Raw genomic sequence first — 15,246 nt, 5'->3', positions numbered from 1 at the left:
TACTTCCTGTTCCACCACAGTCCTCAAAGCGCTCCAAATGTCCGCTTGCACATTCTAGAAAAAGAGTGTTAGAAAACTGCTCTATAAAAAGAAAGGTTCAGCTGTGTGAGCTGAATGCACACATCACCAAGTAGTTTGCAAGAATGCTTCTGTGTCGTTTTTGTGGGAGGGTTTCCCGTTTCCAATCAATTCCCGTAAGCAGTCCGAATTTCCACCTGTAGATTCTACAAAAGAGAGTTTCAAATCTTCTCTGTCTAAAGGAATGCTCGACTCTGTGAGTTGAATGCACACACCACAAAGGAGTTTCAGACAATGCTTCTGTCAAGTTTTTATGTGAAGATATTTCCTTTCCACCTCAGGCCTCAAAGCTCTCCAAATGTGCACTTGCAGATTCTAGAAAAAAAGTGTTTTAAAACTGCTGTATCAGAAGAAAGCTTCAGCTCCGTGCGCTGAATGCACACATCACACAGAAGTTTGTGAGAATGCTTCTGTTTACTTTTCCTGTGAGAGTGTCCCGTTTCCAATGAATTCCTATCAGCGGTCCATATATGCAGTTGCAGATTCTACAAAAAGAGTGTTTCAAACTTCTCTGTCAAAAGGAGTGTTCAACTCTGAGTGTGGAATGCACACACCACAAAGAAGTTTCAGAGAATGCTTTCGTCTAGTTTTTATGTGAACATATTTCCTTTCCACCACGGGCCTCAAAGCGCTGCAAATATCCACTTGTAGATTCTAGAAAAAGAGTGTTTCCAAACTGCTCTACCAATAGAAACTTTCGGCTCCTTGAAACGAAGGCGCACATCACACAGAAGTTCGTGAGAATGCTTCTGTCTAGTTTTTGTGTGAGGGTGTCCCGTTTCCAACGCATTCCTATAAGCGGTCCAAATAGCCACTTGCAGATTCTGTAAATGAGGGTTTCAAAACTTCTCTGTCAAATGGAATGTTCAACTCTGTGACTTGAATGCACGCGCCACAGAGAACTTTCAGAGAATGCCTCTTTCTACTTGTTATGGGAAGATACTTCCTTTCCCACCACAGGCCTCATAGCGCTCCAAATATCCACTTGCAGACTCTAGAAAAACAGTGTTTTAAAACTGCTCTATCAAAGGAAAGGCTCACATCTGTGAGTTGAAAGCACACATCAGGAAGAAGTTTGTGAGAATGATTCTGTGTCGTTTTTGGGTGAGGGTTTCCCGTTTCCAACGATTTCCTGCAAGCGGTCCAAATATCCACTTGCAGATTCTACAAAAAAAAAGACTGTTTCAAAACTTCTCTGTCAAAAAGAATGTTCAACTCTGCGAGTTGGATGCACACACACCACAAAGAAGTTTCAGAGAATGCTTCTGTCTAATTTTTATGTGAAGGTATTTCCTTTCCACCTCAGGCCTCAAAGCGCTGCAAATGTCCACTTGCAAATTCTAGAAAAAGAGTGTTAGAAATCTGCTCTATCAAAAGAAAGGTTCAGCCCTGTGAGCTGAATGCCCGCATCCCACAGAAGTGTATGGGAATGCTTTTGTCTCCTTTTTGTGTGAGATTGTCCCGTTTCCAACGAATTCCTATCAGCGGTCCAAATATGCTGTTGTAGATTCTACAAGAAGAGTGTTTCAAACTTCTCTGTCAAAAGGAGTGTTCAACTCTGAGAGTGGAATGCACACACCACAAAGAAGTTTCAGAGAATGCTTCTGTCTAATTTTTATGTGAACATATTTCCTTTCCACCACGGGCCTCAAAGCGCTGCAAATGTCCACTTGTAGATTCTAGAAAAAGAGTGTTTCCAAACTGCTCTAGCAATAGAAAGTTCGGCTCCTTGAAACGAATGCGCACATCACACAGAAGTTCGTGAGAATGCTTCTGTCTAGTTTTTGTGTGAGGGTGTCCTGTTTCCAACGCATTCCTATAAGCGGTCCAAATAGCCACTTGCAGATTCTATAAAAAGAGTGTTTCAAAACTTCCCTGTCAAAAGGAATGTTCAACTCTGTGAGTTGAATGCACGCCCCACAAAGCACTTTCAGAGAATGCCTCTTTCTACTTGTTATGTAAAGATACTCCCTTTTCCACCACAGTTCTCAAAGCGCTCGAAATGTCCGCTTGCACATTCTAGAAAAAGAGTGTTGGAAAACTGCTCTATCAAAAGAAAAGTTCAGCTCTGTGAGCTGAATGCACACATCACAAAGAAGTTTGCGAGAATGCTTCTGTGTCGTTTTTCTGGGAGTGTTTCCCGTTCCAATCAATTTCCGTAAGCAGTCCGAATTTCCACCTGTAGATTCTACAAAAGAAAGTTTCATATCTTCTCTGTCTAAAGGAATGCTCGACTCTGTGAGTTGAATGCACACACCACAAAGGAGTTTCAGAGAATGCTTCCGTCTAGTTTTTATGTGAAGATATTTCCTTTCCACCTCAGGCCTCAAAGCGCTCCAAATGTGCACTTGCAGATTCTACAAAAAAAGTGTTTTAAAACTGCTGTATCAGAAGAAAGCTTCAGCTCCGTGAGCTGAATGCACACATCACACAGAAGTTTGTGAGAATGCTTCTGTTTACTTTTTCTGTGAGAGTGTCCCGTTTCCAACGAATTCCTATCAGCGGTCCAAATATGCAGTTGCAGATTCTACAAAAAGAGTGTTTCAAACTTCTCTGTCAAAAGGAGTGTTCAACTCTGAGAGTGGAATGCACACACCACAAAGAAGTTTCAGAGAATGCTTTCGTCTAGTTTTTATGTGAACATATTTCCTTTTCACCACGGGCCTCAAAGCGCTGCAAATGTCCACTTGTAGATTCTAGAAAAAGAGTGTTTCCAAACTGCTCTACCAATAGAAAGGTTCGGCTCCTTGAAACGAATGCGCACATCACACAGAAGTTCGTGAGAACGCTTCTGTCTAGTTTTTGTGTGAGGGTGTCCCGTTTCCAACGCATTCCTATGAGCGGTCCAAAGAGCCACTTGCAGTTTCTGTAAATGAGGGTTTCAAAACTTCTCTGTCAAATGGAATGTTCAACTCTGTGAGTTGAATACACGCACCACAGAGAACTCTCAGGGAATGCCTCTTTCTACTTGTTATGGGAAGATACTTCCTTTCCCACCACAGGCCTCATAGCGCTCCAAATATCCACTTGCAGATTCTAGAAAAACAGTGTTTTAAAACTGCTCTATCAAAGGAAAGGCTCACATTTTTGAGTTGAAAGCACACATCAGGAAAAAGTTTGTGAGAATGATTCTGTCTCATTTTCGGGTGAGGGTTTCCCGTTTCCAACGATTTCCTGCAAGCGGTCCAAATTTCCACTTGCAGATTCTACAAAAAAAAAGACTGTTTCAAAACTTCTCTGTCAAAAAGAATGTTCAACTCTGTGAGTTGGATGCACACACACCACAAAGAAGTCTCAGAGAATGCTTCTGTCAAATTTTTATGTGAAGGTATTTCCTTTCCACCTCAGGCCTCAAAGCGCTGCAAATGTCCACTTGCAAATTCTAGAAAAAGAGGGTTAGAAATCGGCTCTATCAAAAGAAAGGTTCAGCCCTGTGAGCTGAATGCCAGCATCCCACAGAAGTGTATGAGAATGCTTCTGTCTCCTTTTTGTGTGATATTGTCCCGTTTCCAACGAATTCCTATATGCGGTCCAAATATACACTTGCAGATTCTATAAAAAGAGTGTTTCAAAACTTCTCTGTCAAAAGGAGTGTTCAACTCTGTGAGTTGAATGCACGCCCCACAAAGCACTTTCAGAGAATGCTTCTGTCTACTTGTTATGTAAAGATACTTCCTTTTCCACCACAGTCCTCAAAGCGCTCCAAATGTCCGCTTGCACATTCTAGAAAAAGAGTGTTAGAAAACTGCTCTATCAAAAGAAAGGTTCAGCTGTGTGAGCTGAATGCACGCATCACCAAGAAGTTTGCGAGAATGCTTCTGTGTCGTTTTTGTGTGAGGGTTTTCCGTTTCCAATCAATTCCCGTAAGCAGTCCGAATTTCCACCTGTAGATTCTACAAAAGAGAGTTTCAAATCTTCTCTGTCTAAAGGAATGCTCGACTCTGTGAGTTGAATGCACACACCACAAAGGAGTTTCAGAGAATGCTTCCGTCTAGTTTTTATGTGAAGATATTTCCTTTCCACCTCAGGCCTCAAAGCACTCCAAATGTGCACTTGCAGATTCTACAAAAAAAGTGTTTTAAAACTGCTGTATCAGAAGAAAGCTTCAGCTCCGTGAGCTGAATGCACACATCACACAGAAGTTTGTGAGAATGCTTCTGTTTACTTTTTCTGTGAGAGTGTCCCGTTTCCAAAGAATTCCTATCAGCGGTCCAAATATGCAGTTGCAGATTCTACAAAAAGAGTGTTTCAAACTTCTCTGTCAAAAGGAGTGTTCAACTCTCAGAGTGGAATGCACACACCACAAAGAAGTTTCAGAGAATGCTTTCGTCTAGTTTTTATGTGAACATATTTCCTTTTCACCACGGGCCTCAAAGCGCTGCAAATGTCCACTTGTAGATTCTAGAAAAAGAGTGTTTCCAAACTGCTCTACCAATAGAAAGGTTCGGCTCCTTGAAACGAATGCGCACATCACACAGAAGTTCGTGAGAACGCTTCTGTCTAGTTTTTGTGTGAGGGTGTCCCGTTTCCAACGCATTCCTATGAGCGGTCCAAAGAGCCACTTGCAGTTTCTGTAAATGAGGGTTTCAAAACTTCTCTGTCAAATGGAATGTTCAACTCTGTGAGTTGAATACACGCACCTCAGAGAACTTTCAGAGAATGCCTCTTTCTACTTGTTATGGGAAGATACTTCCTTTCCCACCACAGGCCTCATAGCGCTCCAAATATCCACTTGCAGATTCTAGAAAAACAGTGTTTTAAAACTGCTCTATCAAAGGAAAGGCTCACATTTTTGAGTTGAAAGCACACATCAGGAAAAAGTTTGTGAGAATGATTCTGTCTCATTTTCGGGTGAGGGTTTCCCGTTTCCAACGATTTCCTGCAGGCGGTCCAAATTTCCACTTGCAGATTCCACAAAAAAAAGACTGTTTCAAAACTTCTCTGTCAAAAAGAATGTTCAAATCTGTGAGTTGGATGCACACACACCACAAAGAAGTTTCAGAGAATGCTTCTGTCTAATTTTTATGTGTAGGTATTTCCTTTCCACCTCAGGCCTCAAAGCGCTGCAAATGTCCACTTGCAAATTCTAGAAAAAGAGTGTTAGAAATCTGCTCTATCAAAAGAAAGGTTCAGCCCTGTGAACTGAATGCACGCATCCCACAGAAGTGTATGAGAATGCTTCTGTCTCCTTTTTGTGTGAGATTGTCCCGTTTCCAACGAATTCCTATAAGCGGTCCAAATATCCACTTGCAGATTCTATAAAAAGAGTGTTTCAAAACTTCACTGTCAAAAGGAATGTTCAACTCTGTGAGTTGAATGCAGGCCCCACAAAGCACTTTCAGAGAATGCTTCTATCTACTTGTTATGTAAAGATACTTCCTTTTCCACCACAGTCCTCAAAGCGCTCCAAATGTCCGCTGGCACGTTCTAGAAAAAGAGTGTTAGAAAACTGGTCTATCAAAAGAAAGGTTCAGCTGTGTGAGCTGAATGCACACATCACAAAGAAGTTTGCGAGAATGCTTCTGTGTCGGTTTTGTGGGAGGGTTTCCCGTTTCCGATCAATTTCCGTAAGCAGTCCGAATTTCCACCTTTAGATTCTACAAAAGAAAGTTTCATATCTTCTCTGTCTAAAGAAATGCTAGACGCTGTGAGTTGAATGCACACACCACAAAGAAGTTTCAGAGAATGCTTCTGTCTAGTTTTTATGTGAAGATATTTCCTTTCCACCTCAGGCCTCAAAGCGCTCCAAATGTGCACTTGCAGATTCTAGAAAAAAAGTGTTTTAAAACTGCTGTATCAGAAGAAAGCTTCAGCTCCGTGAGCTGAATGCACACATCACACAGATGTTTGTGAGAATGCTTCTGTTTATTTTTTCTGTGAGAGTGTCCCGTTTCCAACGAATTCCTATCAGCGGTCCAAATATGCAGTTGCAGATTCTACAAAAAGAGTGTTTCAAACTTCTCTGTCAAAAGGAGTGTTCAACTCTGAGAGTGGAATGCACACACCACAAAGAAGTTTCAGAGAATGCTTTCGTCTAGTTTTTATGTGAACATATTTCCTTTCCACCACGGGCCTCAAAGCGCTGCAAATGTCCACTTGTAGATTCTAGAAAAAGAGTGTTTCTAAACTGCTCTACCAATAGAAAGGTTCGGCTCCTTGAACCGAATGCGCACATAACACAGAAGTTCGTGAGAATGCTTCTGTCTAGTTTTTGTGTGAGGGTGTCCCGTTTCCAACGCATTCCTATAAGCGGTCCAAATAGCCACTTGCAGATTCTGTAAATGAGGGTTTCAAAACTTCTCTGTCAAATGGAATGTTCAACTCTGTGAGTTGAATGCACGCACCACAGAGAAATTTCAGAGAATGCCTCTTTCTACTTGTTATGGGAAGATACTTCCTTTCCCACCACAGGCCTCATAGCGCTCCAAATATCCACTTGCAGATTCTAGAAAAACAGTGTTTTAAAACTGCTCTATCAAAGGAAAGGCTCACATTTTTGAGTTGAAAGCACACATCAGGAAGAAGTTTGTGAGAATGATTCTGTCTCGTTTTTGGTTTAGGGTTTCCCGTTTCCAAAGATTTCCTGCAAGCGGTCCAAATTTCCAATTGCAGATTCTACAAAAAAAAAGACTGTTTCAAAACTTCTCTGTCAAAAAGAATGTTCAACTCTGTGAGTTGGATGCGCACACACCACAAAGAAGTTTCAGAGAATGCTTCTGTCTAATTTTTATGTGAAGGTATTTCCTTTCCACCTCAGGCCGCAAAGCGCTGCAAATGTCCACTTGCAAATTCTAGAAAAAGAGTGTTAGAAATCTGCTCTATCAAAAGAAAGGTTCTGCCCTGTGAGCTGAATGCACGCATCCCACAGAAGTGTATGAGAATGCTTCTGTCTCCTTTTTGTGTGAGATTGTCCCGTTTCCAACGAATTCCTATAAGCGGTCCAAATATCCACTTGCAGATTCTATAAAAAGAGTGTTTCAAAACTTCTCTGTCAAAAGGAATGTTCAACTCTGTGAGTTGAATGCACGCCCCACAAATCACTTTCAGAGAATGCTTCTGTCTACTTGTTATGTAAAGATACTTCCTGTTCCACCACAGTCCTCAAAGCGCTCCAAATGTCCGCTTGCACATTCTAGAAAAAGAGTGTTAGAAAACTGCTCTATAAAAAGAAAGGTTCAGCTGTGTGAGCTGAATGCACACATCACCAAGTAGTTTGCAAGAATGCTTCTGTGTCGTTTTTGTGGGAGGGTTTCCCGTTTCCAATCAATTCCCGTAAGCAGTCCGAATTTCCACCTGTAGATTCTACAAAAGAGAGTTTCAAATCTTCTCTGTCTAAAGGAATGCTCGACTCTGTGAGTTGAATGCACACACCACAAAGGAGTTTCAGACAATGCTTCTGTCAAGTTTTTATGTGAAGATATTTCCTTTCCACCTCAGGCCTCAAAGCTCTCCAAATGTGCACTTGCAGATTCTAGAAAAAAAGTGTTTTAAAACTGCTGTATCAGAAGAAAGCTTCAGCTCCGTGCGCTGAATGCACACATCACACAGAAGTTTGTGAGAATGCTTCTGTTTACTTTTCCTGTGAGAGTGTCCCGTTTCCAATGAATTCCTATCAGCGGTCCATATATGCAGTTGCAGATTCTACAAAAAGAGTGTTTCAAACTTCTCTGTCAAAAGGAGTGTTCAACTCTGAGTGTGGAATGCACACACCACAAAGAAGTTTCAGAGAATGCTTTCGTCTAGTTTTTATGTGAACATATTTCCTTTCCACCACGGGCCTCAAAGCGCTGCAAATATCCACTTGTAGATTCTAGAAAAAGAGTGTTTCCAAACTGCTCTACCAATAGAAACTTTCGGCTCCTTGAAACGAAGGCGCACATCACACAGAAGTTCGTGAGAATGCTTCTGTCTAGTTTTTGTGTGAGGGTGTCCCGTTTCCAACGCATTCCTATAAGCGGTCCAAATAGCCACTTGCAGATTCTGTAAATGAGGGTTTCAAAACTTCTCTGTCAAATGGAATGTTCAACTCTGTGACTTGAATGCACGCGCCACAGAGAACTTTCAGAGAATGCCTCTTTCTACTTGTTATGGGAAGATACTTCCTTTCCCACCACAGGCCTCATAGCGCTCCAAATATCCACTTGCAGACTCTAGAAAAACAGTGTTTTAAAACTGCTCTATCAAAGGAAAGGCTCACATCTGTGAGTTGAAAGCACACATCAGGAAGAAGTTTGTGAGAATGATTCTGTGTCGTTTTTGGGTGAGGGTTTCCCGTTTCCAACGATTTCCTGCAAGCGGTCCAAATATCCACTTGCAGATTCTACAAAAAAAAAGACTGTTTCAAAACTTCTCTGTCAAAAAGAATGTTCAACTCTGCGAGTTGGATGCACACACACCACAAAGAAGTTTCAGAGAATGCTTCTGTCTAATTTTTATGTGAAGGTATTTCCTTTCCACCTCAGGCCTCAAAGCGCTGCAAATGTCCACTTGCAAATTCTAGAAAAAGAGTGTTAGAAATCTGCTCTATCAAAAGAAAGGTTCAGCCCTGTGAGCTGAATGCCCGCATCCCACAGAAGTGTATGGGAATGCTTTTGTCTCCTTTTTGTGTGAGATTGTCCCGTTTCCAACGAATTCCTATCAGCGGTCCAAATATGCTGTTGTAGATTCTACAAGAAGAGTGTTTCAAACTTCTCTGTCAAAAGGAGTGTTCAACTCTGAGAGTGGAATGCACACACCACAAAGATGTTTCAGAGAATGCTTCTGTCTAATTTTTATGTGAACATATTTCCTTTCCACCACGGGCCTCAAAGCGCTGCAAATGTCCACTTGTAGATTCTAGAAAAAGAGTGTTTCCAAACTGCTCTAGCAATAGAAAGTTCGGCTCCTTGAAACGAATGCGCACATCACACAGAAGTTCGTGAGAATGCTTCTGTCTAGTTTTTGTGTGAGGGTGTCCTGTTTCCAACGCATTCCTATAAGCGGTCCAAATAGCCACTTGCAGATTCTATAAAAAGAGTGTTTCAAAACTTCCCTGTCAAAAGGAATGTTCAACTCTGTGAGTTGAATGCACGCCCCACAAAGCACTTTCAGAGAATGCCTCTTTCTACTTGTTATGTAAAGATACTCCCTTTTCCACCACAGTTCTCAAAGCGCTCGAAATGTCCGCTTGCACATTCTAGAAAAAGAGTGTTGGAAAACTGCTCTATCAAAAGAAAAGTTCAGCTCTGTGAGCTGAATGCACACATCACAAAGAAGTTTGCGAGAATGCTTCTGTGTCGTTTTTCTGGGAGTGTTTCCCGTTCCAATCAATTTCCGTAAGCAGTCCGAATTTCCACCTGTAGATTCTACAAAAGAAAGTTTCATATCTTCTCTGTCTAAAGGAATGCTCGACTCTGTGAGTTGAATGCACACACCACAAAGGAGTTTCAGAGAATGCTTCCGTCTAGTTTTTATGTGAAGATATTTCCTTTCCACCTCAGGCCTCAAAGCGCTCCAAATGTGCACTTGCAGATTCTACAAAAAAAGTGTTTTAAAACTGCTGTATCAGAAGAAAGCTTCAGCTCCGTGAGCTGAATGCACACATCACACAGAAGTTTGTGAGAATGCTTCTGTTTACTTTTTCTGTGAGAGTGTCCCGTTTCCAACGAATTCCTATCAGCGGTCCAAATATGCAGTTGCAGATTCTACAAAAAGAGTGTTTCAAACTTCTCTGTCAAAAGGAGTGTTCAACTCTGAGAGTGGAATGCACACACCACAAAGAAGTTTCAGAGAATGCTTTCGTCTAGTTTTTATGTGAACATATTTCCTTTTCACCACGGGCCTCAAAGCGCTGCAAATGTCCACTTGTAGATTCTAGAAAAAGAGTGTTTCCAAACTGCTCTACCAATAGAAAGGTTCGGCTCCTTGAAACGAATGCGCACATCACACAGAAGTTCGTGAGAACGCTTCTGTCTAGTTTTTGTGTGAGGGTGTCCCGTTTCCAACGCATTCCTATGAGCGGTCCAAAGAGCCACTTGCAGTTTCTGTAAATGAGGGTTTCAAAACTTCTCTGTCAAATGGAATGTTCAACTCTGTGAGTTGAATACACGCACCACAGAGAACTTTCAGAGAATGCCTCTTTCTACTTGTTATGGGAAGATACTTCCTTTCCCACCACAGGCATCATAGCGCTCCAAATATCCACTTGCAGATTCTAGAAAAACAGTGTTTTAAAACTGCTCTATCAAAGGAAAGGCTCACATTTTTGAGTTGAAAGCACACATCAGGAAAAAGTTTGTGAGAATGATTCTGTCTCATTTTCGGGTGAGCGTTTCCCGTTTCCAACGATTTCCTGCAAGCGGTCCAAATTTCCACTTGCAGATTCTACAAAAAAAAAGACTGTTTAAAAACTTCTCTGTCAAAAAGAATGTTCAACTCTGTGAGTTGGATGCACACACACCACAAAGAAGTCTCAGAGAATGCTTCTGTCAAATTTTTATGTGAAGGTATTTCCTTTCCACCTCAGGCCTCAAAGCGCTGCAAATGTCCACTTGCAAATTCTAGAAAAAGAGGGTTAGAAATTGGCTCTATCAAAAGAAAGGTTCAGCCCTGTGAGCTGAATGCCAGCATCCCACAGAAGTGTATGAGAATGCTTCTGTCTCCTTTTTGTGTGATATTGTCCCGTTTCCAACGAATTCCTATATGCGGTCCAAATATACACTTGCAGATTCTATAAAAAGAGTGTTTCAAAACTTCTCTGTCAAAAGGAGTGTTCAACTCTGTGAGTTGAATGCACGCCCCACAAAGCACTTTCAGAGAATGCTTCTGTCTACTTGTTATGTAAAGATACTTCCTTTTCCACCACAGTCCTCAAAGCGCTCCAAATGTCCGCTTGCACATTCTAGAAAAAGAGTGTTAGAAAACTGCTCTATCAAAAGAAAGGTTCAGCTGTGTGAGCTGAATGCACGCATCACCAAGAAGTTTGCGAGAATGCTTCTGTGTCGTTTTTGTGTGAGGGTTTTCCGTTTCCAATCAATTCCCGTAAGCAGTCCGAATTTCCACCTGTAGATTCTACAAAAGAGAGTTTCAAATCTTCTCTGTCTAAAGGAATGCTCGACTCTGTGAGTTGAATGCACACACCACAAAGGAGTTTCAGAGAATGCTTCCGTCTAGTTTTTATGTGAAGATATTTCCTTTCCACCTCAGGCCTCAAAGCGCTCCAAATGTGCACTTGCAGATTCTACAAAAAAAGTGTTTTAAAACTGCTGTATCAGAAGAAAGCTTCAGCTCCGTGAGCTGAATGCACACATCACACAGAAGTTTGTGAGAATGCTTCTGTTTACTTTTTCTGTGAGAGTGTCCCGTTTCCAAAGAATTCCTATCAGCGGTCCAAATATGCAGTTGCAGATTCTACAAAAAGAGTGTTTCAAACTTCTCTGTCAAAAGGAGTGTTCAACTCTCAGAGTGGAATGCACACACCACAAAGAAGTTTCAGAGAATGCTTTCGTCTAGTTTTTATGTGAACATATTTCCTTTTCACCACGGGCCTCAAAGCGCTGCAAATGTCCACTTGTAGATTCTAGAAAAAGAGTGTTTCCAAACTGCTCTACCAATAGAAAGGTTCGGCTCCTTGAAACGAATGCGCACATCACACAGAAGTTCGTGAGAATGCTTCTGTCTAGTTTTTGTGTGAGGGTGTCCCGTTTCCAACGCATTCCTATGAGCGGTCCAAAGAGCCACTTGCAGTTTCTGTAAATGAGGGTTTCAAAACTTCTCTGTCAAATGGAATGTTCAACTCTGTGAGTTGAATACACGCACCACAGAGAACTTTCAGAGAATGCCTCTTTCTACTTGTTATGGGAAGATACTTCCTTTCCCACCACAGGCCTCATAGCGCTCCAAATATCCACTTGCAGATTCTAGAAAAACAGTGTTCTAAAACTGCTCTATCAAAGGAAAGGCTCACATTTTTGAGTTGAAAGCACACATCAGGAAAAAGTTTGTGAGAATGATTCTGTCTCATTTTCGGGTGAGGGTTTCCCGTTTCCAACGATTTCCTGCAGGCGGTCCAAATTTCCACTTGCAGATTCCACAAAAAAAAGACTGTTTCAAAACTTCTCTGTCAAAAAGAATGTTCAAATCTGTGAGTTGGATGCACACACACCACAAAGAAGTTTCAGAGAATGCTTCTGTCTAATTTTTATGTGTAGGTATTTCCTTTCCACCTCAGGCCTCAAAGCGCTGCAAATGTCCACTTGCAAATTCTAGAAAAAGAGTGTTAGAAATCTGCTCTATCAAAAGAAAGGTTCAGCCCTGTGAACTGAATGCACGCATCCCACAGAAGTGTATGAGAATGCTTCTGTCTCCTTTTTGTGTGAGATTGTCCCGTTTCCAACGAATTCCTATAAGCGGTCCAAATATCCACTTGCAGATTCTATAAAAAGAGTGTTTCAAAACTTCTCTGTCAAAAGGAATGTTCAACTCTGTGAGTTGAATGCAGGCCCCACAAAGCACTTTCAGAGAATGCTTCTATCTACTTGTTATGTAAAGATACTTCCTTTTCCACCACAGTCCTCAAAGCGCTCCAAATGTCCGCTGGCACGTTCTAGAAAAAGAGTGTTAGAAAACTGGTCTATCAAAAGAAAGGTTCAGCTGTGTGAGCTGAATGCACACATCACAAAGAAGTTTGCGAGAATGCTTCTGTGTCGTTTTTGTGGGAGGGTTTCCCGTTTCCGATCAATTTCCGTAAGCAGTCCGAATTTCCACCTTTAGATTCTACAAAAGAAAGTTTCATATCTTCTCTGTCTAAAGAAATGCTAGACGCTGTGAGTTGAATGCACACACCACAAAGAAGTTTCAGAGAATGCTTCTGTCTAGTTTTTATGTGAAGATATTTCCTTTCCACCTCAGGCCTCAAAGCGCTCCAAATGTGCACTTGCAGATTCTAGAAAAAAAGTGTTTTAAAACTGCTGTATCAGAAGAAAGCTTCAGCTCCGTGAGCTGAATGCACACATCACACAGAAGTTTGTGAGAATGCTTCTGTTTATTTTTTCTGTGAGAGTGTCCCGTTTCCAACGAATTCCTATCAGCGGTCCAAATATGCAGTTGCAGATTCTACAAAAAGAGTGTTTCAAACTTCTCTGTCAAAAGGAGTGTTCAACTCTGAGAGTGGAATGCACACACCACAAAGAAGTTTCAGAGAATGCTTTCGTCTAGTTTTTATGTGAACATATTTCCTTTCCACCACGGGCCTCAAAGCGCTGCAAATGTCCACTTGTAGATTCTAGAAAAAGAGTGTTTCTAAACTGCTCTACCAATAGAAAGGTTCGGCTCCTTGAACCGAATGCGCACATAACACAGAAGTTCGTGAGAATGCTTCTGTCTAGTTTTTGTGTGAGGGTGTCCCGTTTCCAACGCATTCCTATAAGCGGTCCAAATAGCCACTTGCAGATTCTGTAAATGAGGGTTTCAAAACTTCTCTGTCAAATGGAATGTTCAACTCTGTGAGTTGAATGCACGCACCACAGAGAAATTTCAGAGAATGCCTCTTTCTACTTGTTATGGGAAGATACTTCCTTTCCCACCACAGGCCTCATAGCGCTCCAAATATCCACTTGCAGATTCTAGAAAAACAGTGTTTTAAAACTGCTCTATCAAAGGAAAGGCTCACATTTTTGAGTTGAAAGCACACATCAGGAAGAAGTTTGTGAGAATGATTCTGTCTCGTTTTTGGTTTAGGGTTTCCCGTTTCCAACGATTTCCTGCAAGCGGTCCAAATTTCCACTTGCAGATTCTACAAAAAAAAAGACTGTTTCAAAACTTCTCTGTCAAAAAGAATGTTCAACTCTGTGAGTTGGATGCACACACACCACAAAGAAGTTTCAGAGAATGCTTCTGTCTAATTTTTATGTCAAGGTATTTCCTTTCCACCTCAGGCCTCAAAGCGCTGCAAATGTCCACTTGCAAATTCTAGAAAAAGAGGGTTAGAAATCGGCTCTATCAAACGACAGGTTCAGCCCTGTGAGCTGAATGCACGCATCCCACAGAAGTGTATGAGAATGCTTCTGTCTCCTTTTTGTGTGAGATTGTCCCGTTTCCAACGAATTCCTATAAGCGGTCCAAATATCCACTTGCAGATTCTATAAAAAGAGTGTTTCAAAACTTCTCTGTCAAAAGGAATGTTCAACTCTGTGAGTTGAATGCACGCCCCACAAACCACTTTCAGAGAATGCTTCTGTCTACTTTTTATGTAAAGATACTTCCTTTTCCACCACAGTCCTGAAAACGCTCCAAATGTCCGCTTGCACATTCTAGGAAAAGAGTGTTAGAAAACTGCTCTATCAAAAGAAAGGTTCAGCTGTGTGAGCTGAATGCACACATCACAAAGAAGTTTGCGAGAATGCTTCTGTGTCGTTTTTGTGTGAGGGTTTCCCGTTTCCAATCAATTCCCGTAAGCAGTCCGGATTTCCACCTGTAGATTCTACAAAAGAGAGTTTCAAATCTTCTCTGTCTAAAGGAATGCTCGACTCTGTGAGTTGAATGCACACACCACAAAGGAGTTTCAGAGAATGCTTCTGTCTCGTTTTTATGTGAAGATATTTCCTTTCCACCTCAGGCCTCAAAGCGCTCCAAATGTGCACTTGCAGATTCTACAAAAAAAGTGTTTTAAAACTGCTGTATCAGAAGAAAGCTTCAGCTCCGTGAGCTGAATGCACACATCACACAGAAGTTTGTGAGAATGCTTCTGTTTACTTTTTCTGTGAGACTGTCCCGTTTCCAACGAATTCCTATCAGCGTTCCAAATATGCTGGTGTAGATTCTACAAGAAGAGTGTTTCAAACTTCTCTGTCAAAAGGAGTGTTCAACTCTGAGAGTGGAATGCACACACCACAAAGAAGTTTCAGAGAATGCTTTTGTCTAGTTTTTATGTGAACATATTTCCTTTCCACCACGGGCCTCAAAGCGTTGCAAATGTCCACTTGTAGATTCTAGAAAAAGAGTGTTTCAAAACTGCTCTACCAATAGAAAGGTTCGGCTCCTTGAAACGAATGCGCACATCACACAGAAGTTCGTGAGAATGCTTCTGTCTAGTTTTTGTGTGAGGGTGTCCTGTTTCCAACGCATTCCTATAAGCGGTCCAAATAGCCACTTGCAGATTCTATAAAAAGAGTGTTTCAAAACTTCCCTGTC

The sequence above is a fragment of the Pongo abelii genome, chromosome 3, assembly GCF_028885655.2.
Source record: "Pongo abelii isolate AG06213 chromosome 3, NHGRI_mPonAbe1-v2.0_pri, whole genome shotgun sequence".
Taxonomy (NCBI): domain Eukaryota; kingdom Metazoa; phylum Chordata; class Mammalia; order Primates; family Hominidae; genus Pongo; species Pongo abelii.
Note: the sequence above shows the minus strand (reverse complement) of the source record.